General features: G+C 36.6%; 1 protein-coding gene and 86 non-coding genes across 87 annotated transcripts in view; all 87 read right to left on the reverse strand.

The window, feature by feature from the left end:
* The window catches only part of LOC129976125 (acetylcholine receptor subunit beta-like 1), a 238,979-nt gene that overhangs the window by 130,197 nt on the left and 83,170 nt on the right, over window positions 1-25,612 (reverse strand). The gene's annotated exons all lie outside the window — the stretch shown is intronic.
* Trnas-cga (transfer RNA serine (anticodon CGA)) lies at window positions 42-127 on the reverse strand. Its single transcript has one exon. It is a non-coding gene; the product is annotated as a tRNA-Ser (tRNA).
* On the reverse strand, window positions 197-278 carry Trnas-cga (transfer RNA serine (anticodon CGA)). Its single transcript has one exon. It is a non-coding gene; the product is annotated as a tRNA-Ser (tRNA).
* Window positions 348-429, reverse strand: Trnas-cga (transfer RNA serine (anticodon CGA)). Its single transcript has one exon. It is a non-coding gene; the product is annotated as a tRNA-Ser (tRNA).
* On the reverse strand, window positions 499-580 carry Trnas-cga (transfer RNA serine (anticodon CGA)). Its single transcript has one exon. It is a non-coding gene; the product is annotated as a tRNA-Ser (tRNA).
* Trnas-cga (transfer RNA serine (anticodon CGA)) lies at window positions 801-882 on the reverse strand. The gene has a single exon. It is a non-coding gene; the product is annotated as a tRNA-Ser (tRNA).
* On the reverse strand, window positions 952-1,033 carry Trnas-cga (transfer RNA serine (anticodon CGA)). The gene has a single exon. It is a non-coding gene; the product is annotated as a tRNA-Ser (tRNA).
* On the reverse strand, window positions 1,098-1,183 carry Trnas-cga (transfer RNA serine (anticodon CGA)). Its single transcript has one exon. It is a non-coding gene; the product is annotated as a tRNA-Ser (tRNA).
* Trnas-cga (transfer RNA serine (anticodon CGA)) lies at window positions 1,253-1,334 on the reverse strand. Its single transcript has one exon. It is a non-coding gene; the product is annotated as a tRNA-Ser (tRNA).
* Trnas-cga (transfer RNA serine (anticodon CGA)) lies at window positions 1,404-1,485 on the reverse strand. The gene has a single exon. It is a non-coding gene; the product is annotated as a tRNA-Ser (tRNA).
* Trnas-cga (transfer RNA serine (anticodon CGA)) lies at window positions 1,550-1,635 on the reverse strand. The gene has a single exon. It is a non-coding gene; the product is annotated as a tRNA-Ser (tRNA).
* On the reverse strand, window positions 1,705-1,786 carry Trnas-cga (transfer RNA serine (anticodon CGA)). The gene has a single exon. It is a non-coding gene; the product is annotated as a tRNA-Ser (tRNA).
* Trnas-cga (transfer RNA serine (anticodon CGA)) lies at window positions 1,856-1,937 on the reverse strand. Its single transcript has one exon. It is a non-coding gene; the product is annotated as a tRNA-Ser (tRNA).
* Trnas-cga (transfer RNA serine (anticodon CGA)) lies at window positions 2,007-2,088 on the reverse strand. Its single transcript has one exon. It is a non-coding gene; the product is annotated as a tRNA-Ser (tRNA).
* On the reverse strand, window positions 2,158-2,239 carry Trnas-cga (transfer RNA serine (anticodon CGA)). The gene has a single exon. It is a non-coding gene; the product is annotated as a tRNA-Ser (tRNA).
* Trnas-cga (transfer RNA serine (anticodon CGA)) lies at window positions 2,309-2,390 on the reverse strand. Its single transcript has one exon. It is a non-coding gene; the product is annotated as a tRNA-Ser (tRNA).
* On the reverse strand, window positions 2,460-2,541 carry Trnas-cga (transfer RNA serine (anticodon CGA)). Its single transcript has one exon. It is a non-coding gene; the product is annotated as a tRNA-Ser (tRNA).
* Trnas-cga (transfer RNA serine (anticodon CGA)) lies at window positions 2,611-2,692 on the reverse strand. Its single transcript has one exon. It is a non-coding gene; the product is annotated as a tRNA-Ser (tRNA).
* Window positions 2,762-2,843, reverse strand: Trnas-cga (transfer RNA serine (anticodon CGA)). Its single transcript has one exon. It is a non-coding gene; the product is annotated as a tRNA-Ser (tRNA).
* Trnas-cga (transfer RNA serine (anticodon CGA)) lies at window positions 2,913-2,994 on the reverse strand. Its single transcript has one exon. It is a non-coding gene; the product is annotated as a tRNA-Ser (tRNA).
* Window positions 3,064-3,145, reverse strand: Trnas-cga (transfer RNA serine (anticodon CGA)). Its single transcript has one exon. It is a non-coding gene; the product is annotated as a tRNA-Ser (tRNA).
* Window positions 3,215-3,296, reverse strand: Trnas-cga (transfer RNA serine (anticodon CGA)). Its single transcript has one exon. It is a non-coding gene; the product is annotated as a tRNA-Ser (tRNA).
* Window positions 3,366-3,447, reverse strand: Trnas-cga (transfer RNA serine (anticodon CGA)). The gene has a single exon. It is a non-coding gene; the product is annotated as a tRNA-Ser (tRNA).
* Trnas-cga (transfer RNA serine (anticodon CGA)) lies at window positions 3,517-3,598 on the reverse strand. The gene has a single exon. It is a non-coding gene; the product is annotated as a tRNA-Ser (tRNA).
* Window positions 3,668-3,749, reverse strand: Trnas-cga (transfer RNA serine (anticodon CGA)). Its single transcript has one exon. It is a non-coding gene; the product is annotated as a tRNA-Ser (tRNA).
* Trnas-cga (transfer RNA serine (anticodon CGA)) lies at window positions 3,819-3,900 on the reverse strand. The gene has a single exon. It is a non-coding gene; the product is annotated as a tRNA-Ser (tRNA).
* Window positions 3,970-4,051, reverse strand: Trnas-cga (transfer RNA serine (anticodon CGA)). The gene has a single exon. It is a non-coding gene; the product is annotated as a tRNA-Ser (tRNA).
* Trnas-cga (transfer RNA serine (anticodon CGA)) lies at window positions 4,121-4,202 on the reverse strand. Its single transcript has one exon. It is a non-coding gene; the product is annotated as a tRNA-Ser (tRNA).
* On the reverse strand, window positions 4,272-4,353 carry Trnas-cga (transfer RNA serine (anticodon CGA)). Its single transcript has one exon. It is a non-coding gene; the product is annotated as a tRNA-Ser (tRNA).
* On the reverse strand, window positions 4,423-4,504 carry Trnas-cga (transfer RNA serine (anticodon CGA)). Its single transcript has one exon. It is a non-coding gene; the product is annotated as a tRNA-Ser (tRNA).
* Trnas-cga (transfer RNA serine (anticodon CGA)) lies at window positions 4,574-4,655 on the reverse strand. Its single transcript has one exon. It is a non-coding gene; the product is annotated as a tRNA-Ser (tRNA).
* Window positions 4,725-4,806, reverse strand: Trnas-cga (transfer RNA serine (anticodon CGA)). Its single transcript has one exon. It is a non-coding gene; the product is annotated as a tRNA-Ser (tRNA).
* On the reverse strand, window positions 4,876-4,957 carry Trnas-cga (transfer RNA serine (anticodon CGA)). Its single transcript has one exon. It is a non-coding gene; the product is annotated as a tRNA-Ser (tRNA).
* Window positions 5,026-5,107, reverse strand: Trnas-cga (transfer RNA serine (anticodon CGA)). The gene has a single exon. It is a non-coding gene; the product is annotated as a tRNA-Ser (tRNA).
* Window positions 5,172-5,257, reverse strand: Trnas-cga (transfer RNA serine (anticodon CGA)). The gene has a single exon. It is a non-coding gene; the product is annotated as a tRNA-Ser (tRNA).
* Window positions 5,327-5,408, reverse strand: Trnas-cga (transfer RNA serine (anticodon CGA)). Its single transcript has one exon. It is a non-coding gene; the product is annotated as a tRNA-Ser (tRNA).
* Window positions 5,478-5,559, reverse strand: Trnas-cga (transfer RNA serine (anticodon CGA)). Its single transcript has one exon. It is a non-coding gene; the product is annotated as a tRNA-Ser (tRNA).
* Trnas-cga (transfer RNA serine (anticodon CGA)) lies at window positions 5,624-5,710 on the reverse strand. Its single transcript has one exon. It is a non-coding gene; the product is annotated as a tRNA-Ser (tRNA).
* Trnas-cga (transfer RNA serine (anticodon CGA)) lies at window positions 5,780-5,861 on the reverse strand. The gene has a single exon. It is a non-coding gene; the product is annotated as a tRNA-Ser (tRNA).
* Window positions 5,926-6,012, reverse strand: Trnas-cga (transfer RNA serine (anticodon CGA)). Its single transcript has one exon. It is a non-coding gene; the product is annotated as a tRNA-Ser (tRNA).
* On the reverse strand, window positions 6,082-6,163 carry Trnas-cga (transfer RNA serine (anticodon CGA)). The gene has a single exon. It is a non-coding gene; the product is annotated as a tRNA-Ser (tRNA).
* Window positions 6,228-6,314, reverse strand: Trnas-cga (transfer RNA serine (anticodon CGA)). The gene has a single exon. It is a non-coding gene; the product is annotated as a tRNA-Ser (tRNA).
* On the reverse strand, window positions 6,384-6,465 carry Trnas-cga (transfer RNA serine (anticodon CGA)). The gene has a single exon. It is a non-coding gene; the product is annotated as a tRNA-Ser (tRNA).
* Window positions 6,530-6,615, reverse strand: Trnas-cga (transfer RNA serine (anticodon CGA)). Its single transcript has one exon. It is a non-coding gene; the product is annotated as a tRNA-Ser (tRNA).
* Window positions 6,685-6,766, reverse strand: Trnas-cga (transfer RNA serine (anticodon CGA)). Its single transcript has one exon. It is a non-coding gene; the product is annotated as a tRNA-Ser (tRNA).
* On the reverse strand, window positions 6,831-6,916 carry Trnas-cga (transfer RNA serine (anticodon CGA)). The gene has a single exon. It is a non-coding gene; the product is annotated as a tRNA-Ser (tRNA).
* On the reverse strand, window positions 6,986-7,067 carry Trnas-cga (transfer RNA serine (anticodon CGA)). Its single transcript has one exon. It is a non-coding gene; the product is annotated as a tRNA-Ser (tRNA).
* Window positions 7,137-7,218, reverse strand: Trnas-cga (transfer RNA serine (anticodon CGA)). Its single transcript has one exon. It is a non-coding gene; the product is annotated as a tRNA-Ser (tRNA).
* On the reverse strand, window positions 7,288-7,369 carry Trnas-cga (transfer RNA serine (anticodon CGA)). Its single transcript has one exon. It is a non-coding gene; the product is annotated as a tRNA-Ser (tRNA).
* Trnas-cga (transfer RNA serine (anticodon CGA)) lies at window positions 7,590-7,671 on the reverse strand. Its single transcript has one exon. It is a non-coding gene; the product is annotated as a tRNA-Ser (tRNA).
* Trnas-cga (transfer RNA serine (anticodon CGA)) lies at window positions 7,741-7,822 on the reverse strand. Its single transcript has one exon. It is a non-coding gene; the product is annotated as a tRNA-Ser (tRNA).
* Trnas-cga (transfer RNA serine (anticodon CGA)) lies at window positions 7,892-7,973 on the reverse strand. The gene has a single exon. It is a non-coding gene; the product is annotated as a tRNA-Ser (tRNA).
* Window positions 8,043-8,124, reverse strand: Trnas-cga (transfer RNA serine (anticodon CGA)). The gene has a single exon. It is a non-coding gene; the product is annotated as a tRNA-Ser (tRNA).
* Trnas-cga (transfer RNA serine (anticodon CGA)) lies at window positions 8,189-8,274 on the reverse strand. The gene has a single exon. It is a non-coding gene; the product is annotated as a tRNA-Ser (tRNA).
* On the reverse strand, window positions 8,344-8,425 carry Trnas-cga (transfer RNA serine (anticodon CGA)). The gene has a single exon. It is a non-coding gene; the product is annotated as a tRNA-Ser (tRNA).
* Window positions 8,645-8,726, reverse strand: Trnas-cga (transfer RNA serine (anticodon CGA)). The gene has a single exon. It is a non-coding gene; the product is annotated as a tRNA-Ser (tRNA).
* On the reverse strand, window positions 8,796-8,877 carry Trnas-cga (transfer RNA serine (anticodon CGA)). The gene has a single exon. It is a non-coding gene; the product is annotated as a tRNA-Ser (tRNA).
* Trnas-cga (transfer RNA serine (anticodon CGA)) lies at window positions 8,947-9,028 on the reverse strand. Its single transcript has one exon. It is a non-coding gene; the product is annotated as a tRNA-Ser (tRNA).
* Window positions 9,098-9,179, reverse strand: Trnas-cga (transfer RNA serine (anticodon CGA)). The gene has a single exon. It is a non-coding gene; the product is annotated as a tRNA-Ser (tRNA).
* Trnas-cga (transfer RNA serine (anticodon CGA)) lies at window positions 9,249-9,330 on the reverse strand. Its single transcript has one exon. It is a non-coding gene; the product is annotated as a tRNA-Ser (tRNA).
* On the reverse strand, window positions 9,400-9,481 carry Trnas-cga (transfer RNA serine (anticodon CGA)). Its single transcript has one exon. It is a non-coding gene; the product is annotated as a tRNA-Ser (tRNA).
* Window positions 9,551-9,632, reverse strand: Trnas-cga (transfer RNA serine (anticodon CGA)). The gene has a single exon. It is a non-coding gene; the product is annotated as a tRNA-Ser (tRNA).
* Trnas-cga (transfer RNA serine (anticodon CGA)) lies at window positions 9,702-9,783 on the reverse strand. Its single transcript has one exon. It is a non-coding gene; the product is annotated as a tRNA-Ser (tRNA).
* Trnas-cga (transfer RNA serine (anticodon CGA)) lies at window positions 9,853-9,934 on the reverse strand. The gene has a single exon. It is a non-coding gene; the product is annotated as a tRNA-Ser (tRNA).
* Trnas-cga (transfer RNA serine (anticodon CGA)) lies at window positions 10,004-10,085 on the reverse strand. The gene has a single exon. It is a non-coding gene; the product is annotated as a tRNA-Ser (tRNA).
* On the reverse strand, window positions 10,155-10,236 carry Trnas-cga (transfer RNA serine (anticodon CGA)). The gene has a single exon. It is a non-coding gene; the product is annotated as a tRNA-Ser (tRNA).
* Window positions 10,306-10,387, reverse strand: Trnas-cga (transfer RNA serine (anticodon CGA)). The gene has a single exon. It is a non-coding gene; the product is annotated as a tRNA-Ser (tRNA).
* Window positions 10,452-10,537, reverse strand: Trnas-cga (transfer RNA serine (anticodon CGA)). The gene has a single exon. It is a non-coding gene; the product is annotated as a tRNA-Ser (tRNA).
* Trnas-cga (transfer RNA serine (anticodon CGA)) lies at window positions 10,607-10,688 on the reverse strand. The gene has a single exon. It is a non-coding gene; the product is annotated as a tRNA-Ser (tRNA).
* Window positions 10,753-10,838, reverse strand: Trnas-cga (transfer RNA serine (anticodon CGA)). The gene has a single exon. It is a non-coding gene; the product is annotated as a tRNA-Ser (tRNA).
* Trnas-cga (transfer RNA serine (anticodon CGA)) lies at window positions 10,908-10,989 on the reverse strand. Its single transcript has one exon. It is a non-coding gene; the product is annotated as a tRNA-Ser (tRNA).
* On the reverse strand, window positions 11,059-11,140 carry Trnas-cga (transfer RNA serine (anticodon CGA)). The gene has a single exon. It is a non-coding gene; the product is annotated as a tRNA-Ser (tRNA).
* On the reverse strand, window positions 11,210-11,291 carry Trnas-cga (transfer RNA serine (anticodon CGA)). Its single transcript has one exon. It is a non-coding gene; the product is annotated as a tRNA-Ser (tRNA).
* Window positions 11,361-11,442, reverse strand: Trnas-cga (transfer RNA serine (anticodon CGA)). The gene has a single exon. It is a non-coding gene; the product is annotated as a tRNA-Ser (tRNA).
* Trnas-cga (transfer RNA serine (anticodon CGA)) lies at window positions 11,512-11,593 on the reverse strand. Its single transcript has one exon. It is a non-coding gene; the product is annotated as a tRNA-Ser (tRNA).
* Window positions 11,663-11,744, reverse strand: Trnas-cga (transfer RNA serine (anticodon CGA)). Its single transcript has one exon. It is a non-coding gene; the product is annotated as a tRNA-Ser (tRNA).
* Trnas-cga (transfer RNA serine (anticodon CGA)) lies at window positions 13,623-13,704 on the reverse strand. Its single transcript has one exon. It is a non-coding gene; the product is annotated as a tRNA-Ser (tRNA).
* On the reverse strand, window positions 13,774-13,855 carry Trnas-cga (transfer RNA serine (anticodon CGA)). The gene has a single exon. It is a non-coding gene; the product is annotated as a tRNA-Ser (tRNA).
* On the reverse strand, window positions 13,925-14,006 carry Trnas-cga (transfer RNA serine (anticodon CGA)). The gene has a single exon. It is a non-coding gene; the product is annotated as a tRNA-Ser (tRNA).
* On the reverse strand, window positions 14,076-14,157 carry Trnas-cga (transfer RNA serine (anticodon CGA)). The gene has a single exon. It is a non-coding gene; the product is annotated as a tRNA-Ser (tRNA).
* Window positions 14,226-14,307, reverse strand: Trnas-cga (transfer RNA serine (anticodon CGA)). Its single transcript has one exon. It is a non-coding gene; the product is annotated as a tRNA-Ser (tRNA).
* Window positions 14,377-14,458, reverse strand: Trnas-cga (transfer RNA serine (anticodon CGA)). Its single transcript has one exon. It is a non-coding gene; the product is annotated as a tRNA-Ser (tRNA).
* Trnas-cga (transfer RNA serine (anticodon CGA)) lies at window positions 14,527-14,608 on the reverse strand. Its single transcript has one exon. It is a non-coding gene; the product is annotated as a tRNA-Ser (tRNA).
* Window positions 14,822-14,903, reverse strand: Trnas-cga (transfer RNA serine (anticodon CGA)). The gene has a single exon. It is a non-coding gene; the product is annotated as a tRNA-Ser (tRNA).
* Trnas-cga (transfer RNA serine (anticodon CGA)) lies at window positions 14,973-15,054 on the reverse strand. The gene has a single exon. It is a non-coding gene; the product is annotated as a tRNA-Ser (tRNA).
* Trnas-cga (transfer RNA serine (anticodon CGA)) lies at window positions 15,124-15,205 on the reverse strand. The gene has a single exon. It is a non-coding gene; the product is annotated as a tRNA-Ser (tRNA).
* Window positions 15,275-15,356, reverse strand: Trnas-cga (transfer RNA serine (anticodon CGA)). Its single transcript has one exon. It is a non-coding gene; the product is annotated as a tRNA-Ser (tRNA).

Raw genomic sequence — 25,612 nt, forward strand, 5'->3', positions numbered from 1 at the left:
TATCACGATTACAATAATTATTACGGACACAAGAAAGTAAAAGCAACGAATCGGTAGGATTCGAACCTACGCGGGAATATCCCAATGGATTTCGAGTCCATCGCCTTAACCACTCGGCCACGACTGCTTGTTTTGTTCCTTAATTATCATTATCACGATTACAATAATTATCACGGACACAAGAAAGTAAAAGCAACGCAATCGGTAGGATTCGAACCTACGCGGGAATATACCAATGGATTTCGAGTCCTTCGCCTTAACCACTCGGCCACGACTTCTTGTTTTGTTCCTTAATTATCATTATCACGATTACAATAATTATTACGGACACAAGAAAGTGAAAGCAACGCAATAGGTAGGATTCGAACCTACGCGGGAATATCCCAATGGATTTCGAGTCCATCGCCTTAACCACTCGGCCACGACTGCTTGTTTTGTTCCTTAAATATCATTATCACGATTACAATAATTATTACGGACACAAGAAAGTAAAAGCAACGCAATCGGTAGGATTCGAACCTACGCGGGAATATCCCAATGGATTTCGAGTCCATCGCCTTAACCACTCGGCCACGACTGCTTGTTTTGTTCCTTAATTATCATTATCACGATTACAATAATTATTACGGACACAAGAAAGTAAAAGCAACCCAAACGGTCGGATTCGAACCTACGCGGGAATATCCCAATGGATTTCGAGTCCATCGCCTTAACCACTCGGACACGACTTCTTGTTTTGTTCCTTAATTATCATTATCACGATTACAATAATTATTACGGACACAAGAAAGTAAAAGCAACCCAAACGGTCGGATTCGAACCTACGCGGGAATATCCCAATGGATTTCGAGTCCATCGCCTTAACCACTCGGCCACGACTGCTTGTTTTGTTCCTTAAATATCATTATCACGATTACAATAATTATTAGGGACACAAGAAAGTAAAAGCAACGCAATCGGAAGGATTCGAACCTACGCGGGAATATCCCAATGGATTTCGAGTCCATCGCCTTAACCACTCGGCCACGACTGCTTGTTTTGTTCCTTAATTATCATTATCACGATTACAATAATTATTACGGACACAAGAAAGTAAAAGCAACGAATCGGTAGGATTCGAACCTACGCGGGAATATCCCAATGGATTTCGAGTCCATCGCCTTAACCACTCGGCCACGACTGCTTGTTTTGTTCCTTAAATATCATTATCACGATTACAATAATTATTACGGACACAAGAAAGTAAAAGCAACGCAATCGGTAGGATTCGAACCTACGCGGGAATATCCCAATGGATTTCGAGTCCATCGCCTTAACCACTCGGCCACGACTGCTTGTTTTGTTCCTTAATTATCATTATCACGATTACAATAATTATTACGGACTCGAGAAAGTAAAAGCAACGCAATCGGTAGGATTCGAACCTACGCGGGAATATCCCAATGGATTTCGAGTCCATCGCCTTAACCACTCGGCCACGACTGCTTGTTTTGTTCCTTAATTATCATTATCACGATTACAATAATTATTACGGACACAAGAAAGTAAAAGCAACGAATCGGTAGGATTCGAACCTACGCGGGAATATCCCAATGGATTTCGAGTCCATCGCCTTAACCACTCGGCCACGACTTCTTGTTTTGTTCCTTAATTATCATTATCACGATTACAATAATTATTACGGACACAAGAAAGTGAAAGCAACGCAATAGGTAGGATACGAACCTACGCGGGAATATCCCAATGGATTTCGAGTCCATCGCCTTAACCACTCGGCCACGACTGCTTGTTTTGTTCCTTAAATATCATTATCACGATTACAATAATTATTACGGACACAAGAAAGTAAAAGCAACGCAATCGGTAGGATTCGAACCTACGCGGGAATATCCCAATGGAATTCGAGTCCATCGCCTTAACCACTCGGCCACGACTACTTGTTTTGTTCCTTAAATATCATTATCACGATTACAATAATTATTACGGACACAAGAAAGTAAAAGCAACGCAATCGGTAGGATTCGAACCTACGCGGGAATATCCCAATGGATTTCGAGTCCATCGCCTTAACCACTCGGCCACAACTGCTTGTTTTGTTCCTTAAATATCATTATCACGATTACAATAATTATTACGGACGCAAGAAAGTAAAAGCAACGCAATCGGTAGGATTCGAACCTACGCGGGAATATCCCAATGGATTTCGAGTCCATCGCCTTAACCACTCGGCCACAACTGCTTGTTTTGTTCCTTAAATATCATTATCACGATTACAATAATTATTACGGACGCAAGAAAGTAAAAGCAACGCAATCGGTAGGATTCGAACCTACGCGGGAATATCCCAATGGATTTCGAGTCCATCGCCTTAACAACTCGGCCACGACTACTTTTATTGTTCCTTAAATATCATTATCACGATTACAATAATTATTACGAACACAAGAAAGTAAAAGCAACGCAATCGGTAGGATTCGAACCTACGCGGGAATATCCCAATGGATTTCGCGTCCATCGCCTTAACCACTCGGCCACGACTGCTTGTTTTGTTCCTTAATTATCATTATCACGATTACAATAATTATTACGGACACAAGAAAGTAAAAGCAACGCAATCGATAGGATTCGAACCTACGCGGGAATATCCCAATGGATTTCGAGTCCATCGCCTTAACCACTCGGCCACGACTGCTTGTTTTGTTCCTTAATTATCATTATCACGATTACAATAATTATTACGGACACAAGAAAGTAAAAGCAACGCAATCGGTAGGATTCGAACCTACGCGGGAATATCCCAATGGATTTCGAGTCCATCGCCTTAACCACTCAGCCACGACAGCTTGTTTTGTTCCTTAATTATCATTATCACGATTACAATAATTATTACGGACACAAGAAAGTAAAAGCAACGCAATCGGTAGGATTCGAACCTACGCGGGAATATCCCAATGGATTTCGAGTCCATCGCCTTAACCACTCGGCCACGACTGCTTGTTTTGTTCCTTAATTATCATTATCACGATTACAATAATTATTACGGACACAAGAAAGTAAAAGCAACGCAATCGGTAGGATTCGAACCTACGCGGGAATATCCCAATGGATTTCGAGTCCATCGCCTTAACCACTCGTCCAAGACTGCTTGTTTTGTTCATTAATTATCATTATCACGATTACAATAATTATTACGGACACAAGAAAGTAAAAGCAACGCAATCGGTAGGATTCGAACCTACGCGGGAATATCCCAATGGATTTCGAGTCCATCGCCTTAACCACTCGGCCACGACTGCTTATTTTGTTCCTTAAATATCATTATCACGATTACAATAATTATTACGGACACAAGAAAGTAAAAGAAACGCAATCGGAAGGATTCGAACCTACGCGGGAATATCCCAATGGATTTCGAGTCCATCGCCTTAACCACTCGGCCACGACTGCTTGTTTTGTTCCTTAATTATCATTATCACGATTACAATAATTATTACGGACAAAAGAAAGTAAAAGCAACGCAATCGGTAGGATTCGAACCTACGCGGGAATATCCCAATGGATTTCGAGTCCATCGCCTTAACCACTCGGCCACGACTGCTTGTTTTGTTCCTTAATTATCATTATCACGATTACAATAATTATTACGGACTCGAGAAAGTAAAAGCAACGCAATCGGTAGGATTCGAACCTACGCGGGAATATCCCAATGGATTTCGAGTCCATCGCCTTAACCACTCGGCCACGACTGCTTGTTTTGTTCCTTAATTATCATTATCACGATTACAATAATTATTACGGACACAAGAAAGTAAAAGCAACGCAATCGGTAGGATTCGAACCTACGCGGGAATATCCCAATGGATTTCGAGTCCATCGCCTTAACCACTCGGCCACGACAGCTTGTTTTGTTCCTTAATTATCATTATCACGATTACAATAATTATTACGGACACAAGAAAGTAAAAGCAACGCAATCGGTAGGATTCGAACCTACGCGGGAATATACCAATGGATTTCGAGTCCTTCGCCTTAACCACTCGGCCACGACTGCTTGTTTTGTTCCTTAATTATCATTATCACGATTACAATAATTATCACGGACACAAGAAAGTAAAAGCAACGCAATCGGTAGGATTCGAACCTACGCGGGAATATACCAATGGATTTCGAGTCCTTCGCCTTAACCACTCGGCCACGACTTCTTGTTTTGTTCCTTAATTATCATTATCACGATTACAATAATTATTACGGACACAAGAAAGTGAAAGCAACGCAATAGGTAGGATACGAACCTACGCGGGAATATCCCAATGGATTTCGAGTCCATCGCCTTAACCACTCGGCCACGACTGCTTGTTTTGTTCCTTAAATATCATTATCACGATTACAATAATTATTACGGACACAAGAAAGTAAAAGCAACGCAATCGGTAGGATTCGAACCTACGCGGGAATATCCCAATGGATTTCGAGTCCATCGCCTTAACCACTCGGCCACGACTGCTTGTTTTGTTCCTTAAATATCATTATCACGATTACAATAATTATTACGGACACAAGAAAGTAAAAGCAACGCAATCGGTAGGATTCGAACCTACGCGGGAATATCCCAATGGATTTCGAGTCCATCGCCTTAACCACTCGGCCACGACTGCTTGTTTTGTTCCTTAATTATCATTATCACGATTACAATAATTATTACGGACACAAGAAAGTAAAAGCAACCCAAACGGTAGGATTCGAACCTACGCGCGAATATCCCAATGGATTTCGAGTCCATCGCCTTAACCACTCGGCCACGACTGCTTGTTTTGTTCCTTAATTATCATTATCACGATTACAATAATTATTACGGACACAAGAAAGTAAAAGCAACCCAAACGGTCGGATTCGAACCTACGCGGGAATATCCCAATGGATTTCGAGTCCATCGCCTTAACCACTCGGCCACGACTGCTTGTTTTGTTCCTTAAATATCATTATCACGATTACAATAATTATTACGGACACAAGAAAGTAAAAGTACGCAATCGGAAGGATTCGAACCTACGCGGGAATATCCCAATGGATTTCGAGTCCATCGCCTTAACCACTCGGCCACGACTGCTTGTTTTGTTCCTTAATTATCATTATCACGATTACAATAATTATTACGGACACAAGAAAGTAAAAGCAACGAATCGGTAGGATTCGAACCTACGCGGGAATATCCCAATGGATTTCGAGTCCATCGCCTTAACCACTCGGCCACGACTGCTTGTTTTGTTCCTTAATTATCATTATCACGATTACAATAATTATCACGGACACAAGAAAGTAAAAGCAACGCAATCGGTAGGATTCGAACCTACGCGGGAATATACCAATGGATTTCGAGTCCTTCGCCTTAACCACTCGGCCACGACTTCTTGTTTTGTTCCTTAATTATCATTATCACGATTACAATAATTATTACGGACACAAGAAAGTGAAAGCAACGCAATAGGTAGGATTCGAACCTACGCGGGAATATCCCAATGGATTTCGAGTCCATCGCCTTAACCACTCGGCCACGACTTCTTGTTTTGTTCCTTAATTATCATTATCACGATTACAATAATTATTACGGACACAAGAAAGTAAAAGCAACCCAAACGGTCGGATTCGAACCTACGCGGGAATATCCCAATGGATTTCGAGTCCATCGCCTTAACCACTCGGCCACGACTTCTTGTTTTGTTCCTTAATTATCATTATCACGATTACAATAATTATTACGGACACAAGAAAGTAAAAGCAACCCAAACGGTCGGATTCGAACCTACGCGGGAATATCCCAATGGATTTCGAGTCCATCGCCTTAACCACTCGGCCACGACTGCTTGTTTTGTTCCTTAATTATCATTATCACGATTACAATAATTATTACGGACACAAGAAAGTAAAAGCAACCCAAACGGTCGGATTCGAACCTACGCGGGAATATCCCAATGGATTTCGAGTCCATCGCCTTAACCACTCGGCCACGACTTCTTGTTTTGTTCCTTAAATATCATTATCACGATTACAATAATTATTACGGACACAAGAAAGTAAAAGCAACGCAATCGGTAGGATTCGAACCTACGCGGGAATATCCCAATGGATTTCGAGTCCATCGCCTTAACCACTCGGCCACGACTGCTTGTTTTGTTCCTTAATTATCATTATCACGATTACAATAATTATTACGGACACAAGAAAGTAAAAGCAACCCAAACGGTCGGATTCGAACCTACGCGGGAATATCCCAATGGATTTCGAGTCCATCGCCTTAACCACTCGGCCACGACTTCTTGTTTTGTTCCTTAATTATCATTATCACGATTACAATAATTATTACGGACACAAGAAAGTAAAAGCAACCCAAACGGTCGGATTCGAACCTACGCGGGAATATCCCAATGGATTTCGAGTCCATCGCCTTAACCACTCGGCCACGACTGCTTGTTTTGTTCCTTAATTATCATTATCACGATTACAATAATTATTACGGACACAAGAAAGTAAAAGCAACGAATCGGTAGGATTCGAACCTACGCGGGAATATCCCAATGGATTTCGAGTCCATCGCCTTAACCACTCGGCCACGACTGCTTGTTTTGTTCCTTAATTATCATTATCACGATTACAATAATTATCACGGACACAAGAAAGTAAAAGCAACGCAATCGGTAGGATTCGAACCTACGCGGGAATATCCCAATGGATTTCGAGTCCATCGTCTTAACCACTCGGCCACGACTGCTTGTTTTGTTCCTTAATTATCATTATCACGATTACAATAATTATTACGGACACAAGAAAGTAAAAGCATCGAATCGGTAGGATTCGAACCTACGCGGGAATATCCCAATAGATTTCGAGTCCATCGCCTTAACCACTCGACCACGACTGCTTGTTTTGTTCCTTAATTATTATTATCACGATTACAATAATTATTACGGACACAAGAAAGTAAAAGCAACGCAATCGGTAGGATTCGAACCTACGCGGGAATATCCCAATGGACTTCGAGTCCATCGCCTTAACCACTCGGCCACGACTGCTTGTTTTGTTCCTTAAATATCATTATCACGATTACAATAATTATTACGGACACAAGAAAGTAAAAGCAACGCAATCGGTAGGATTCGAACCTACGCGGGAATATCCCAATGGATTTCGAGTCCATCGCCTTAACCACTCGGCCACGACAGCTTGTTTTGTTCCTTAATTATCATTATCACGATTACAATAATTATTACGGACACAAGAAAGTAAAAGCAACGCAATCGGTAGGATTCGAACCTACGCGGGAATATCCCAATGGATTTCGAGTCCATCGCCTTAACCACTCGGCCACGACTGCTTGTTTTGTTCCTTAATTATCATTATCACGATTACAATAATTATTACGGACACAAGAAAGTAAAAGCAACGCAATCGGTAGGATTCGAACCTACGCGGGAATATCCCAATGGATTTCGAGTCCATCCCCTTAACCACTCGTCCAAGACTGCTTGTTTTGTTCATTAATTATCATTATCACGATTACAATAATTATTACGGACACAAGAAAGTAAAAGCAATCCAAACGGTCGGATTCGAACCTACGCGGGAATATCCCAATGGATTTCGAGTCCATCGCCTTAACCACTCGGCCACGACTGCTTGTTTTGTTCCTTAAATATCATTATCACGATTACAATAATTATTACGGACACAAGAAAGTAAAAGCAACGCAATCGGTAGGATTCGAACCTACGCGGGAATATCCCAATGGATTTCGAGTCCATCGCCTTAACCACTCGGCCACGACTGCTTATTTTGTTCCTTAAATATCATTATCACGATTACAATAATTATTACGGACACAAGAAAGTAAAAGCAACGCAATCGGAAGGATTCGAACCTACGCGGGAATATCCCAATGGATTTCGAGTCCATCGCCTTAACCACTCGGCCACGACTGCTTGTTTTGTTCCTTAATTATCATTATCACGATTACAATAATTATTACGGACACAAGAAAGTAAAAGCAACGCAATCGGAAGGATTCGAACCTACGCGGGAATATCCCAATGGATTTCGAGTCAATCGCCTTAACCACTCGGCCACGACTGCTTGTTTTGTTCCTTAATTATCACTATCACGATTACAATAATTATTACGGACACAAGAAAGTAAAAGCAACGAATCGGTAGGATTCGAACCTACGCGGGAATATCCCAATGGATTTCGAGTCCATCGCCTTAACCACTCGGCCACGACTGCTTGTTTTGTTCCTTAATTATCATTATCACGATTACAATAATTATCACGGACACAAGAAAGTAAAAGCAACGCAATCGGTAGGATTCGAACCTACGCGGGAATATCCCAATGGATTTCGAGTCCATCGTCTTAACCACTCGGCCACGACTGCTTGTTTTGTTCCTTAATTATCATTATCACGATTACAATAATTATTACGGACACAAGAAAGTAAAAGCATCGAATCGGTAGGATTCGAACCTACGCGGGAATATCCCAATAGATTTCGAGTCCATCCCCTTAACCACTCGTCCAAGACTGCTTGATTTGTTCATTAATTATCATTATCACGATTACAATAATTATTACGGACACAAGAAAGTAAAAGCAATCCAAACGGTCGGATTCGAACCTACGCGGGAATATCCCAATGGATTTCGAGTCCATCGCCTTAACCACTCGGCCACGACTGCTTGTTTTGTTCCTTAAATATCATTATCACGATTACAATAATTATTACGGACACAAGAAAGTAAAAGCAACGCAATCGGTAGGATTCGAACCTACGCGGGAATATCCCAATGGATTTCGAGTCCATCGCCTTAACCACTCGGCCACGACTGCTTAGTTTGTTCCTTAAATATCATTATCACGATTACAATAATTATTACGGACACAAGAAAGTAAAAGCAACGCAATCGGAAGGATTCGAACCTACGCGGGAATATCCCAATGGATTTCGAGTCCATCGCCTTAACCACTCGGCCACGACTGCTTGTTTTGTTCCTTAATTATCATTATCACGATTACAATAATTATTACGGACAAAAGAAAGTAAAAGCAACGCAATCGGTAGGATTCGAACCTACGCGGGAATATCCCAATGGATTTCGAGTCCATCGCCTTAACCACTCGGCCACGACTGCTTGTTTTGTTCCTTAATTATCATTATCACGATTACAATAATTATTACGGACTCGAGAAAGTAAAATCAACGCAATCGGTAGGATTCGAACCTACGCGGGAATATCCCAATGGATTTCGAGTCCATCGCCTTAACCACTCGGCCACGACTGCTTGTTTTGTTCCTTAAATATCATTATCACGATTACAATAATTATTACGGACACAAGAAAGTAAAACCAACGCAATCGGTAGGATTCGAACCTACGCGGGAATATCCCAATGGATTTCGACTCCATCGCCTTAACCACTCGGCCACGACTGCTTAGTTTGTTCCTTAAATATCATTATCACGATTACAATAATTATTACGGACACAAGAAAGTAAAAGCAACGCAATCGGAAGGATTCGAACCTACGCGGGAATATCCCAATGGATTTCGAGTCCATCGCCTTAACCACTCGGCCACGACTGCTTGTTTTGTTCCTTAATTATCATTATCACGATTACAATAATTATTACGGACAAAAGAAAGTAAAAGCAACGCAATCGGTAGGATTCGAACCTACGCGGGAATATCCCAATGGATTTCGAGTCCATCGCCTTAACCACTCGGCCACGACTGCTTGTTTTGTTCCTTAATTATCATTATCACGATTACAATAATTATTACGGACTCGAGAAAGTAAAAGCAACGCAATCGGTAGGATTCGAACCTACGCGGGAATATCCCAATGGATTTCGAGTCCATCGCCTTAACCACTCGGCCACGACTGCTTGTTTTGTTCCTTAATTATCATTATCACGATTACAATAATTATTACGGACAAAAGAAAGTAAAAGCAACGCAATCGGTAGGATTCGAACCTACGCGGGAATATCCCAATGGATTTCGAGTCCATCGCCTTAACCACTCGGCCACGACTGCTTGTTTTGTTCCTTAAATATCATTATCACGATTACAATAATTATTACGGACACAAGAAAGTAAAAGCAACGCAATCGGAAGGATTCGAACCTACGCGGGAATATCCCAATGGAATTCGAGTCCATCGCCTTAACCACTCGGCCACGACTGCTTGTTTTGTTCCTTAATTATCATTATCACGATTACAATAATTATTACGGACACAAGAAAGTAAAAGCAACCCAAACGGTAGGATTCGAACCTGCGCGCGAATATCCCAATGGATTTCGAGTCCATCGCCTTAACCACTCGGCCACGACTGCTTGTTTTGTTCCTTAATTATCATTATCACGATTACAATAATTATTACGGACACAAGAAAGTAAAAGCAACGAATCGGTAGGATTCGAACCTACGCGGGAATATCCCAATGGATTTCGAATCCATCGCCTTAACCACTCGGCCACGACTGCTTGTTTTGTTCCTTAATTATCATTATCACGATTACAATAATTATCACGGACACAAGAAAGTAAAAGCAACGCAATCGGTAGGATTCGAACCTACGCGGGAATATCCCAATGGATTTCGAGTCCATCGTCTTAACCACTCGGCCACGACTGCTTGTTTTGTTCCTTAATTATCATTATCACGATTACAATAATTATTACGGACACAAGAAAGTAAAAGCATCGAATCGGTAGGATTCGAACCTACGCGGGAATATCCCAATGGATTTCGAGTCCATCGCCTTAACCACTCGGCCACGACTGCTTGTTTTGTTCCTTAATTATCATTATCACGATTACAATAATTATTACGGACACAAGAAAGTAAAAGCAACGCAATCGGTAGGATTCGAACCTACGCGGGAATATCCCAATGGATTTCGAGTCCATCGCCTTAACCACTCGGCCACGACAGCTTGCTTTGTTCCTTAATTATCATTATCACGATTACAATAATTATTACGGACACAAGAAAGTAAAAGCAACGCAATCGGTAGGATTCGAACCTACGCGGGAATATCCCAATGGATTTCGAGTCCTTCGCCTTAACCACTCGGCCACGACTTCTTGTTTTGTTCCTTAATTATCATTATCACGATTACAATAATTATTACGGACACAAGAAAGTGAAAGCAACGCAATAGGTAGGATTCGAACCTACGCGGGAATATCCCAATGGATTTCGAGTCCATCGCCTTAACCACTCGGCCACGACTGCTTGTTTTGTTCCTTAAATATCATTATCACGATTACAATAATTATTACGGACAAAAGAAAGTAAAAGCAACGCAATCGGTAGGATTCGAACCTACGCGGGAATATCCCAATGGATTTCGAGTCCATCGCCTTAACCACTCGGCCACGACTGCTTGTTTTGTTCCTTAATTATCATTATCACGATTACAATAATTATCACGGACACAAGAAAGTAAAAGCAACGCAATCGGTAGGATTCGAACCTACGCGGGAATATCCCAATGGATTTCGAGTCCATCGCCTTAACCACTCGGCCACGACTGCTTGTTTTGTTCCTTAAATATCATTATCACGATTACAATAATTATTACGGACACAAGAAAGTAAAAGCAACGCAATCGGTAGGAGTCGAACCTACGCGGGAATATCCCAATGGATTTCGAGTCCATCGCCTTAACCACTCTTCCACGACTGCTTGTTTTGTTCCTCAATTATCATTATCACGATTAGGGATTGCAATACCGGACCAAAAGTTCAATACCGGTATTCGGTATTTTTTAAATCTTAATACCGGGATACCGGTTTTAATACAGGTATTAAAAATTTTAGAAAAAGAAAGAAAACACAGGTGTTTCTTTGTTTTATTTGCCAGTTTTGTTAGAGAGTGTAAATATCACAAAAAATAATTTGTAACTTATAAATTATAACAGTATATAATCACAAAAAAGTAAAGAAACATCTTATTTATTTAAATCACAAAAAAATGTAAATATCACTATTCAGTCTGGGGTATTATTACAACTTTTTGAAATGTGATCTTAAAAAACATACTGCATCAATTGTACTGTCACTAAGCCTGAAAAGTAATTTTGTGTAAAAATTACCAGCAGTCGAAAACGCTCTTTTGGCATCTACGATAGTTGGTGGTACTGTTAGCAATGCGCAATATACTTTTTCCAAGTATTTACCTCTAAATCCCTCATCTTCAAATAAATCAATTTCTCGTCGGATGGATTTGGATATAGCTGATTTCTGATTCATTTTGGTTCGTTGAAATTTTTTTATTTATCGCTAATTCTAATTTTTGTTCAAGAGACAATTCCTTTTCACTATCGACAGTAGTGACATCATAATCTTCGATAATTGAACCGAATTCTTCTGAATGTGGATAGGGTTGTGGGTAAAAAAGTTTAAGAAAATTTACTCTAAACTTAATCAGATTTAAATTGGTTATTTTCTTTTCTTCTTTTTCATTTTTAAAATCATTATAATTATGTAAATACCGTAAGACATTTTCTATTTCGGTATGCCTTTCTTCTGTGCGATTTTTCAATATAATATATAATTCTTCAGATAGTAATGTGTGCTGTTATTTCAGTGACTGCAACACGAAATTTATTGTTGCATTAGCTGTTAATAAATTAGAATCTCTCCGACACAATGCCTCAATAGTCAGTTTTATTGGAAGTAGAGCTGATATAGTTCTGGATATTAAGTCGAATTCACTATCTGAAAAATTAATTTACAGGTTTAAGTCGAGTATTCCTTTTGGATTGGACTTCTCAGTTTCATAAATCGTTCCATCATTAGGAGTAAACTGTTCCAACGTTTTTTAGAATCTAATATTCACATATATTCTGTTTTATTTTCAGTTAATATATATTTTAGTAACATATCCTTTTTATAGGGGAATGTTTAAATATCTTAACAATTTTTCGAACTTTATAAATTATAGGAAGCAATTCTTGATAGGTTAATAATTTCGTCTTCATTAGCAGTATCTTCTTCAACAATTACATTGTCATTATCTTCATTGTCAATATCACTCTTACTCTTTTCAAAGTTGGAATCCGAAATTTCTATATCCACAATATTTGGATTCTTCTGTTCTTTATTTTTTTTGGTATAATACATCTATTATTCCTAATTGAATTCCATGTGCATAGCACAACTGCTGATTTACACCAATCAACTTTCCACCTTTTTTCATAATTGTTGCTCCATCAGTCGTTAAGGATACAATATTTTCTTTCAGGGATAATCCATGTTTCGCTAATTTAGATTTAAGCAATTAATTAAGCCGTTAATTAGCGAATTAATTTCGCCCGTTATGGAGACATAAAAACAAAAACGCATACTATTTTGCTATGTTCGCAATACCTGAACATATAGTGGAGAAATTTTAAAAATTTCTAGTAAATACTGAAAACCCGGTATTTAAACTTGTGAATACCGGTATTACAAAATTGTACAAATGGCTCAAAATACCGGTATTCGGTATCCCGGTATACCGGTACTGCAATCCCTAATCACGATTACAATAATTATTACGGACACAAGAAAGTAAAAGCAACGCAATCGGTAGGATTCGAACCTACGCGGGTATATCCCAATGGATTTCGAGTCCATCGCCTTAACCACTCGGCCACGACTGCTTGTTTTGTTCCTTAATTATCATTATCACGATTACAATAATTATCACGGACACAAGAAAGTAAAAGCAACGCAATCGGTAGGATTCGAACCTACGCGGGAATATCCCAATGGATTTCGAGTCCATCGCCTTAACCACTCGGCCTAGACTGCTTGTTTTGTTCCTTAATTATCAGTATCACGATTACAATAATTATTACGGACAAAAGAAAGTAAAAGCAACGCAATCGGTAGGATTCGAACCTATGCGGGAATATCCCAATGGATTTCGAGTCCATCGCCTTAACCACTCGGCCAAGACTGCTTGTTTTGTTCCTTAATTATCATTATCACGATTACAATAATTATTACGGACACAAGGAAGTACAAGCAACGCAATCGGTAGGATTCGAACCTATGTGGGAATATCCCAATGGATTTCGAGTCCATCGCCTTAACCACTCGGCCACGACTGCTTGTTTTGCTCCTTAATTATCATTATACGATTACAATAATTATTACGGACACAAGAAAGTAAAAGCAACGCAATCGGTAGGATTCGAACCTACGCGGGAATATCCCAATGGATTTCGAGTCCATCGCCTTAACCACTCGGCCTAGACTGCTTGTTTTGTTCATTAATTATCAGTATCACGATTACAATAATTATTACGGACAAAAGAAAGTAAAAGCAACGCAATCGGTAGGATTCGAACCTACGCGGGAATATCCCAATGGATTTCGAATCCATCGCCTTAACCACTCGGCCAGGACTGCTTGTTTTGCTCCTTAATTATCATTATACGATTACAATAATTATTACGGACACAAGAAAGTAAAAGCTACGCAATCGGTAGGATTCGAACCTACGCGGGAATATCCCAATGGATTTCGAGTCCATCGCCTTAACCACTCGGCCACGACTGCTTGTTTTGTTCCTTAATTATTATTATCACGATTACAATAATTATTACGGACACAAGAAAGTAAAAGCAACGCAATCGGTAGGATTCGAACCTACGCGGGAATATCCCAATGGATTTCGAGTCCATACCACTCGGCCACGACTGCTTGTTTTGTTCCTTAAATATCATTATGACGATTACAATAATTATTACGGACACAAGAAAGTAAAAGCAACGCAATCGGTAGGAGTCGAACCTACGCGGGAATATCCCAATGGATTTCGAGTCCATCGCCTTAACCACTCGGCCAAGACTGCTTGTTTTGTTCCTTAATTATCATTATGACGATTACAATAATTATTACGGACACAAGAAAGTAAAAGCAACGCAATCGGTAGGATTCGAACCTATGCTTGAATAATCCAATGGATTTCGAGTCCATCGCCTTAACCACTCGGCCAAGACTGCTTGTTTTGTTCCTTAATTATCATTATCACGATTACAATAATTATCACGGACTCAAGAAAGTAGAAGCAACGCAATCGGTAGGATTCGAACCTATGCGGGAATATCCCAATGGATTTCGAGTCCATCGCCTTAACCACTCGGCCAAGACTGCTTGTTTTGTTCCTTAATTATCATTATCACGATTACAATAATTATTACGGACACAAGAAAGTAAAAGCAACGCAATCGGTAGGATTCGAACCTACGCGGGAATATCCCAATGGATTTCGAGTCCATCGCCTTAACCACTCGGCCACTACTGCTTGTTTTGTTCCTTAATTATTATTATCAGGATTAAAATAATTATTACGGACACAAGAACGTAAAATTTTGTAATGAAACTTGGCTTTGTTTAGATATTTTACCAAATTTTCACATATTTGAGTTTTTTTTATATTGCATTATTTTTTCTCTTTGATTCTGAATAATTTGTTTAACAAGGATAAAAAAAATACGATGATGTATTTTTGTGTACGTGTTCTTTTGAGAAAAATAAAAATTTATTTAATTTTGCTCTTACTTGAAATAGAATGCTGATCTTTTGGTCTTAGTTTGATTAATCGATACATTATTCATTGTAGCATTTATGAAATTACAGTAAGTGAAATAATTTCTATATATTGCTTTGCAAGTATAATTTAAAATTGTTAAATTGCACTTATATTTCTTTTTTAATGTGTCATTTCGTGTTTTTTTGTATCATAATTCAGCTATTTACTTCCTAAAATTTTACTTGCTCTCGATATTTGCTATTTCTTCTTTACTTTAAAGTACTAAAACTTCTGATTCAGTGTTATTTTATAGATATTTCTATTTGCGGGCATTAATTTACTTTTCTCCAGTGAAATAAAAACTGTTTACTAATTTCATTTTTTAAGCTTATTTATTTGATTTTGATCAAATTATTAACCAGTTTAATATAGATTTTTTTCAGTTTATTATCAAATTCAAATTTTCTTTCGGTATATATTTTTTGTTACTATTCAATTTTATTCGCAAGCTCTGATACCAAATGCGATTTAAGTCATTGTGTTTTTGAGAATTTTAATTCAATATTTTATCGTATTTACATTCATGTAAAAGTAGAGACTGCGTCCTTTGGTATATGGTTCTATGGCTACATAGATATGTTTCTGCAGACATGGTTCTAAATGTAATAAGAATCTACACTTAAAATGAAAAATGTATGAGATTTTTCTTTTACCTAAGTTGTTTAGTTTTTTAATTATCATGGTTGTAGCCATGTAAAAGTACTGACTTAGAGGCGGTCAATCTTTAAACGAACTTCAGATGATAAATTTGTGTACCAAATCTTAATCATCTATTTCTTTTTGTTTTGTAATTATTGTATTAATTTGTCTTCGAAGATTCGCATAATAAAAATTTCTTTCAATGGATTCCTTTAAAATTTTATAAAAATCTACAAATCTTGTTTTAAAACCCTCAAATCAAATTTCCTTTATCTATCTCAAAGCGTTTTTTTTAACTTGTTTACATACTGGCAGTATGTAGACAAGATTACTTGTTTATGTACTGAATGATGTGTTTTCCAGACTCAGATAGGTGTGAAATTTTAAGATTGTCAAACTCTCGAGTTCAATTGTTTTGACGATTAAAATACTTTACTTTCTACATATGTAGAAAAATAACCAGGGGGGCGCTGTCTCCCCTAAACATTCCCGCATACACTCTAATAAATTTGGCATGCCAGAGAACACCTTACATGGGATTGGCGCACAATAGTTACGAAATATTAAATTTTGGTTTGAATTTATATGTTTACTGGATTTATCGTGTGATCCTTGAAGTTTTGTTTTGCTATTAATGGCATCCAAAAATCGAATCTGTGTTTTAGGCTCATTTCTTCTCAATTGATTAGATAAAAAATTCGACAAAAACTTAACTCATAGTTACAAAATCCGATACCAAATTTGATAGATTTATATCATTGCGTTTTTGAAATATCGCTTTAACACGTTCATGTTAATGCATCATAACAAAATACAAACGGACAAAAATTAACCCGCAGTTGGATTTAGTTCAAAATTTGGTAGGTGTCTATACCATAAATGTTAAATATATGTGCTGAATGTTAACTTATATTCGAACAGTTGGACAGACGGACTTCCTCTGAACAGTTTTTACTTAAAATCGGTAAATTCGGTTTAAAAATCATATACCAAATCTCAGCCATCTAACTCAAAGTGTTTTTGATTTATCTTTGAGATAGACAGGCAGAAGAACATTTTCCAAAAATTTATTTTTCAAACTTAATACAAGGGGTGTTCAAATGAAAAGGTACGAAACGACACTGAGGGCATAAATTAAGACTTTATTCAAAGTATACACCATAGACCTGAGCACAACAATCCCATTGATTAACGAGCCGAAGGATTCCTTGTTCATAGAATTCCTGTGGCCGTGATGAGACCCAGTCCTTCACAGCGTCCTTGAGATCCGTTGCTTGTTGAATACCTCGAGCACAGAAGAACCATTAACTCTGATGTGTACTGTGAGACACTTCGAAGACTATTCAGGTCTATCAAGAACAAAAGACCGTGGCTACTCACGGAGGGTGTGGTTCTGTTCCATGATAACGCGCGTCTACACGTCTCCAGGGTGACACACGTGGAACTGGCTAAATTCAAGTAGACGCAGCTCGACCATCCGCTCTACAGCCCGGACATTTACCCTGCGATTTTCATGTGTTTGGTCCCCTGAAAGGGCTTCAACTCGGATGGCGAACTCAAGGATGTTGTGAAGGACTGGGTCTCGTCACGGCCATAGGAATTCTGGGAACAAGGAATCCTTCGGCTCGTTAATCAATGGGATCGTTGTGATCAGGCCTATGGTGTATACTTTGAATAAAGTCTTCATTTATACCCACAGTGTCGTTTCGTACCTTTTCATTTGAACACCACTTGTATTTACAGGGAGGTTTGAAACGAGGAGATTAGTCAAAATCTAGAGTTCTAATTTTTTTGACGATTACTATACTTTCTCTATACTAAATATACGAGAAAGCAAAAATGCAGCATTGTTTTTTCTTTGTTTTGCTGCGAAAATTATTATTGAAACTACTGTCTTTTGATTGACGCGCATGCTTGCCTTATGCAAGTGATGCATACAATGTAAAATTCTTGAAATCTAATTCCCCACATAAGTATTAAGTGGAATGAAAATATTCACTCAAAATACATTCTGTGTGTTAGCATATGTATTTCGATATATCTTATTATAGTGCCTTAAATATAAAGTAAAATTTGTTATCATAATATCCAATTATAATGGATTTTATTTGTATGACATTACAATTACTGGATAATGTAACAAAATATGTCATCCGACTACGAATTCCACGTTTTCTTACTTCCCTCTACCATTTCACATCGTGTTTCTTTCTTCGAATAAATTCCAACAAAGGTATGTGATCACGAATTGACTTACATCTTTTATACCTCTTTAGTTCCTCATATATGAAGTATAGAGGAAGTAATGTAATCATCCAAAAAAAATTGAAGTCAATATTTTGACGAATACTTATCTGGTACCCTGTTTCTATTGACATAATTCGACTATGTAAATTTATCTCATAAAATGACCTGTAATAAACTAACCCTTCAGTCGTTACTGCACACTGTCGATACTGCTTCGTTCAGTGGAGGCGGGGTGGTTGGCTGGCTGTACATAAAAAGTCGCTACTGCACTTCAGAAGAGAGGGCACTTGCTAATGATTAAGCAATCTCTTTTATTCTTTCCATATATTAATACACCAGGTACCTGAAACTGTTCACTTTAAAAATCTGCTCTATTACTCTTTTTAAAAAATGAAGCATTTAAGGCGTTTGAATTTCTAAATTCCTCCATAAATTAATATTATTTGAAATATAAAATCATTTTAAATTCCAACCCAGTGCCATAGAATTGCCATACTGTGAATTTACTCCTATATTTATTATATTCTTTTATAACTAAACAACCTATAGTAATAAATTTTCCCTTCAGTCACTACTGCACATTGTCGGTACTGCTTCGTTCTTGGAGGCGGGGTTGTAGGCTGTCTGTACATAAGAAGTCACTACTGCACTTAACGATTAAGCAATCTCTTTTATTCTTTTCATATATTAATATACCAGATGTCTACACCTGAAATTATTCCCTTTAAAAATCTGCTCTATTGCTCTTTTTAAAAAATGAAGCATTTAAGGTGTTTGAATTTCTAAATTCCTCCATAAATTAATATTATTTGAAATATAAAATCATTTTAAATTCCAACCCAGTGCCATAGAATTGCCATACTGTGAATTTACTCCTATATTTATTATATTCTTTTATAACTAAACAACCTATAGTAATAAATTTTCCCTTCAGTCACTACTGCACATTGTCGGTACTGCTTCGTTCTTGGAGGCGGGGTTGTAGGCTGTCTGTACATAAGAAGTCACTACTGCACTTAACGATTAAGCAATCTCTTTTATTCTTTTCATATATTAATATACCAGATGTCTACACCTGAAATTATTCCCTTTAAAAATCTGCTCTATTGCTCTTTTTAAAAAATGAAGCATTTAAGGTGTTTGAATTTCTAAATTCCTCCATAAATTAATATTATTTGAAATATAAAATCATTTTAAATTCCAACCCAGTGCCATAGAATTGCCATACTGTGAATTTACTCCTATATTTATTATATTCTTTTATAACTAAACAACCTATAGTAATAAATTTTCCCTTCAGTCACTACTGCACATTGTCGGTACTGCTTCGTTCTTGGAGGCGGGGTGGTAGGCTGTCTGTACATAAGAAGTCACTACTGCACTTAACGATTAAGCAATCTCTTTTATTCTTTTCACATATTAATATACCAGATGTCTACACCTGAAATTATTCACTTTAAAAATCTGCTCTATTGCTCTTTTTAAAAAATGAAGCATTTAAGGCGTTTTAATTTCTAAATCCTTTCATAAACTAATATTATTTAAAATATAAAATCATTTTAAATTTCAACCCAATGCCATAGAATTGCCATACTGTGAATTTACTCTTATATTTATTACATTCTTTTATAACTTAACAACCTATAGTAGCATATATGCCACGTCATTAACCACGGTGCAAACTAGATACACTTGAAAACATTTCGCATGATAAAACAAAAACTTGGAGTTAAGTACATATTGAAAAGAAAGCATTCAAGACTCATCTCTCAGCAACATCTTTTAAGCCCCATTCTGACTGCCCGTGCGCATCTTCAGATCGGCACATTTTACCCTCTTTCTCCTCTCTTAAGGTTTTCTGGGGCTCTTTGAAGTCTGTTCTTTTTACCGAAAATTTGCGGGAATCACCCGACCGACCTCTACAGGTGATGGCGGTTCTAGAATGGGTCAGTTCGCATATTTACGACCATATCCGTAAAGACAGCAGGCCGTCGGAAAAGGGACTTTACTCTCCTTCATTCCTTTCCTGAGTCATCGATTCATGGAATTTAACTATGTACCTTTATCTATGAAGCTGGCCGAAAGTTAGTTATTCATCGGTTACTATTCATTTCAGAAAAAGAAATTCCTCGTGAATGAACAAGGACTGTCTCCCTTTCATTCCTTTATCATAATAAGACTAATGCCGCTTTTTAACTCTTTTGAAAATTACAATCATATAAATTTAAAAAATGTAAATTCGAGATATTTACATTTTCTAACTTGTAATATTTGAATTGTAAAATTTATCCAAGACTATAAACTTATTCTATTGTGTAACATTTGTAGCTATAAGGCATTAAAATACTGATTCATCTGCAACTTTACATCTCCTTGTAGTATTTGTAAAGATCATTAACGAGTATGCAACAAGACATAATTTAAAACAGTACGCCCAGTCATTTGGAATAAACATCATATGTAGGATAAATTTGATCTAATCTTTCAACCGAAAGACTATGGCAATCTGGTCCTACTTCTTTCCATTTGCAAATATGGATAAAGTGATTATACAATCAATCTAGAAAATTCCTAATTAAAATTTTTTTGACAAATCTAAACATGCAATAAACACATATTTTGTAAAAGCAGAGTTCCTATAAGACAGACCATTTTCATCAGGATACTTGGGTTTAAATCCAAGTTACAAGCACCAAATCCTTTGAATTTTCGCTAAAATCTCTATTCTTCATTGCCTCTACCATTCTAGCTGAAATATATCAAATTTACCAAAAGTTACTCAAAATTTTTTTTATACCACTCAAAAATTTTATCAAATTACCATTTGTTCTTTACATCAGTTTTTAAATGAGCCTATAATCTTAATATATATAAATTACGTGTCACGTTGTTTGTCTGCGATGGACTCCTAAACTACTTAACCGATTTTAATCAAATTTGCACACCGTGTGCAGTTTGATCTAACTTAAAAGATAGGATAGCCCTTTTTTTGAATTTTTAATTAGAATTTTAATTATTAATTAAAAACTAACTTTCCCGCCAAAAAAATCTTTTCATTTTCCCCACCGCCAAATGAGTACGGCTTCAGTTTTTTTTTTTTTTTTTTTTTTTTTTTCCCAACAGTCATGAGGCTAGGCTTAAGATTTTTCGGCTGATTATTTGAAACGATTCTATTTATTTTCTTAATGTTTGATGCATTTAAAATTAAACATTGTTAATTAATCGCTATGGTCATGATGAATCTGAGAATATTTTGTTGACAAGTTCTTGAAATATTACATAAATTAGGAAAGATATTCTTTAGTGCCATAAAATTTAAACGCTCAGTGACTGTTTTCAGTAATCATATTACAAAAAAATACTTTGTTTCAGTAAAAAATATTATTATATTAATTGCAGATTAATCCTTTCCACTTGAATTTATAGTTTAAATTCTACGGGAGCTAACAGAAAATTAGAGAGATACATATTACGTTATGACTGAAGGCGTTTATAATATTATGAGTGAATTATATATGAAAATTTGAAGTTTTAAAATATTTTGATGAAGAAGCTATTAAAGTAGGAATTGCATAAAATATTTAATTATTAAAATTTTAACGAACATTAAGATTGGCGAACCGGCTGGTCGCCAAAGGCGGCTAGTAAGCTATATTTCTTTCTACCTTCATTTAGTCACCCAGTGACAAAGATCGACAAAGTCTATTTACCTACAAGATTGTTAGGTAATTGCTCATTACACCATTTTTTAAATGAGCTTACAATAAGCCATACTTCTTTCTTCCTGCTCTTAGTCACCCATTGAAAAAACTCGAAAATGTCCATTTATCTACAAAATTGTTAAGTATCAAGGCATCTCTCGATCATTCCTCCAGTTCAAAGAAGAGGAATTTTGCTTACGAACAAGGATCCTCACTAAGCAATTTTTTTTTTTTTATTATAACAATAAAGCTGAATTCGGTTGATTTGGTCCATTTTAAGTTTTAACTTTTAAAAGAAAAATAAAGTAAATTTTAAATATACGTGCATTTTCTGAAACATTATATAAATTTGCATTACTTAAATTGCAAAATTACTGCAAATTTCAATGAAATACCAAAAACTTATCACACTCCGAGTCGGTTAATTAATGCGTTTTAAAATATCGATTCCATTATAATTTTACAATCTACAATAGATTGTGCAGCTCATCATCAGTAACGATGCATTACCGGTATTTCTAAAAACAATTAGCACGATCAACCCAATGACCCAGTATCAGCGCCATATTGAAAAGAAAACATTCCTTCTAAGACCCATCGTTCAGAAACATCTACTTTCCTCCCTCTTTTCCCCCTAATCACCCATTGATGGAACTCGACAATGTCCCTTTATCTACAAAATTGGTCGGTAACAAGCCATCCCTCGGTCATTCCCCTACTTCAGGAGAGAGGGTCCTTGCTAATGAACAAGGACCCTCTCCAAGTCACTCCTTCATCATAACAATAAACCTGATTTCGGCTGATTTGGTTTTTGCTGCTGCCGCTCGATGCAAAAGATCAACTGTTGCTTTGGCAAAGGTAAGGTGGCTGTACCTGGGCGGTTGCCTAGCAACCCCTCGTGGAAATGAGCCTCTTCCCCGCGCTCGTATCTGCGGAGTGTTTTATAGCGCACACCTGTTGGAGGAAACCTCTTCTCTCTTCCTTGAAGAGGGCTGTAAATTTTTTCTTGCGTGTGTGTGTTCGTTCTTTTTATTATTCCGGGATGAAGAGGAGGGAAACACGTCTTTCTCAGGGCTGCCATTGGACGAATGGGGATGAATGACTAGAGAGAGCAAACGATTTATAGGAATGGGCAGAGGGGTGGTTCTTGCTGGAGGATGGTTTTTTCTGAAGTGATTATGTTAGTGCGTCAAACGCGCCATTAGGATTATATTCGAAACAAAATGACACTTTCGCTAGCATTTTTTTTTTTTATTTAACATTTAATGGTGGAACATAACAGTCTTTCTTTCTCAGCCGGGACATCTTTAATTTCGAATGCTCTTTTTTGAATTAGACGTCGTACTTTTTAACAACCGGCAAATATAAATAAATCTTGTTTTTCTTCAACTGAAGAAAGAATTCAGGTAAAAATATATATCAAATAAAAAAGAATCTTTGGAAAATTTTAATAATATTATGTAATGTAAAAATAAAGTTATATGTATACATATATATTGAAGCTTTGGAATTAAATAATACGAAAAAATGAGTTTAAATCAAGCTTTTTCGATTACAAATTTAAATCGTCAAAAACGGAGAGTTAAGGCATATTAAAAATTTGAAGAATGAGTCATGAAAAGAACGAAATAAACGAAATTGTTATAATATATTCTTTGTACAAAGCAAAATTTTTGAAATATAAAAGCATCGCCATTTTGAAATAAAGCTAACCAATCAGAATGCTCCACCATTATTGTTCAAGTATAATTTAAAATAACATAATAAATATAATACGAATTTTTTTAAAATAATACAGTATCTTTTTTTGTGTTGTGATACAGCTCATTAAATTAATTGACATTTAATTAATTGACAATTAACTGACTAATTTAATCATATTAACACTCGGCAACTTTGGCCATTATTTCTATATTATTAACATTATAACCGCTAGCTTCAATGAAATGCATTTCAACAAAGGAAAACGAAGTAAATTCAATTTTGATTTTTAAACATCTTAGAATTGTATGCTTTTACATTCATGCATTGAAATATATCATTATGATCTCTCTTATACCAGAAAACTTTAATTCTGAAATCGATGAATTAGTTTTTAGTAATGGATGAAAAATTAATGTTATCAGTCGATGCAATTTGAAATAATTCCAATTTATTTTTAGGAATGAATGTATTTATAATTTCTTAGTGCTAGTAGAAATACATAACTAAGCTATCTGGAATCACGTAGTAATCCAAAAAAAAAAAAAAAAATCACAACGTGATTCCTGGGATTGGTAAGCTGAGTGAGCTGGGAAGTGTAATCCCCTAGTGTTTAAAAAATTAATGCATCTATTTATTTTAATGATATCTAACCGAATATTTGCAACATAACTGAATTAGAACAATGTCAAATGCAACTACTTTAAAAGTGAATATATAATGGATAGTCGGAAGATGTTTTACCTAATTGCAAAATAAACCACTTGGAGTATTCTAACTTCGACTTTCTCGAATATTTCTAGAATATGACGCCATTCGTGTTTACTTTCATCATTTTGTGAATAGAATATTACAAATAACTGACTTTTTCGAATATTTCTAGAATATGACGCCATTCGTGTTTACTTTCATCATTTTGTGAATAGAATATTCCAAACAACTGACTTTTTCGAATATTTCTAGAATATGAAGCTATTCGTGTTTACTTTCATCATTTTGTTAATAGAACAGACCAAATATTCGACTTTCTCAAATATTTCTAGAAAATGACGATATTCATATTTACTTTCCTCATTTTGTGAATAGAATAGACCAAATATTCGACTCTATCGAATATTTCTAAAATATGACGCCATTCGTGTTTACTTTCATCATTTTGCGAATAGAATAGACCAAATCTCCGACTTTCCCGAATATTTCTAGAATATGACGCCATTCGTGTTTACTTTCCTCATTTTGTGAATAGAATAGACCAAATATTCGACTTTCTCGAATATTTCTAGAATATGACGCCATTCGTGTTTACTTTCCTCATTTTGTGAATAGAATAGTCCAAATAATCGACTTTCTCGAATATTTCTAGAATATGATGCCATTGGTGTTTACTTTCATCATTTTGTAAATAGAATAGACCAAATATCCGACTTTCTCGAATATTTCTAGAATATGACGATATTCATATTTATTTTCATCATTTTGTGAATAGAATAGACCAAATATTCTTATTCATTTCAGATTGAAATTTGAAAATAAATCTACAGGCTCAAAATTTGAATTAAATCTACAATTTGATGCCAAGATAAAATACCAAGTTTTATTTATCTATTGTTCATTTGAATTAACATGGCTATAAATATGCAAATAAGCATGATCGATAGGCGTTCATCAGGTATAAAGATT

The sequence above is a fragment of the Argiope bruennichi genome, chromosome 7 (genome assembly GCF_947563725.1).
Source record: "Argiope bruennichi chromosome 7, qqArgBrue1.1, whole genome shotgun sequence".
Classification (NCBI taxonomy): domain Eukaryota; kingdom Metazoa; phylum Arthropoda; class Arachnida; order Araneae; family Araneidae; genus Argiope; species Argiope bruennichi.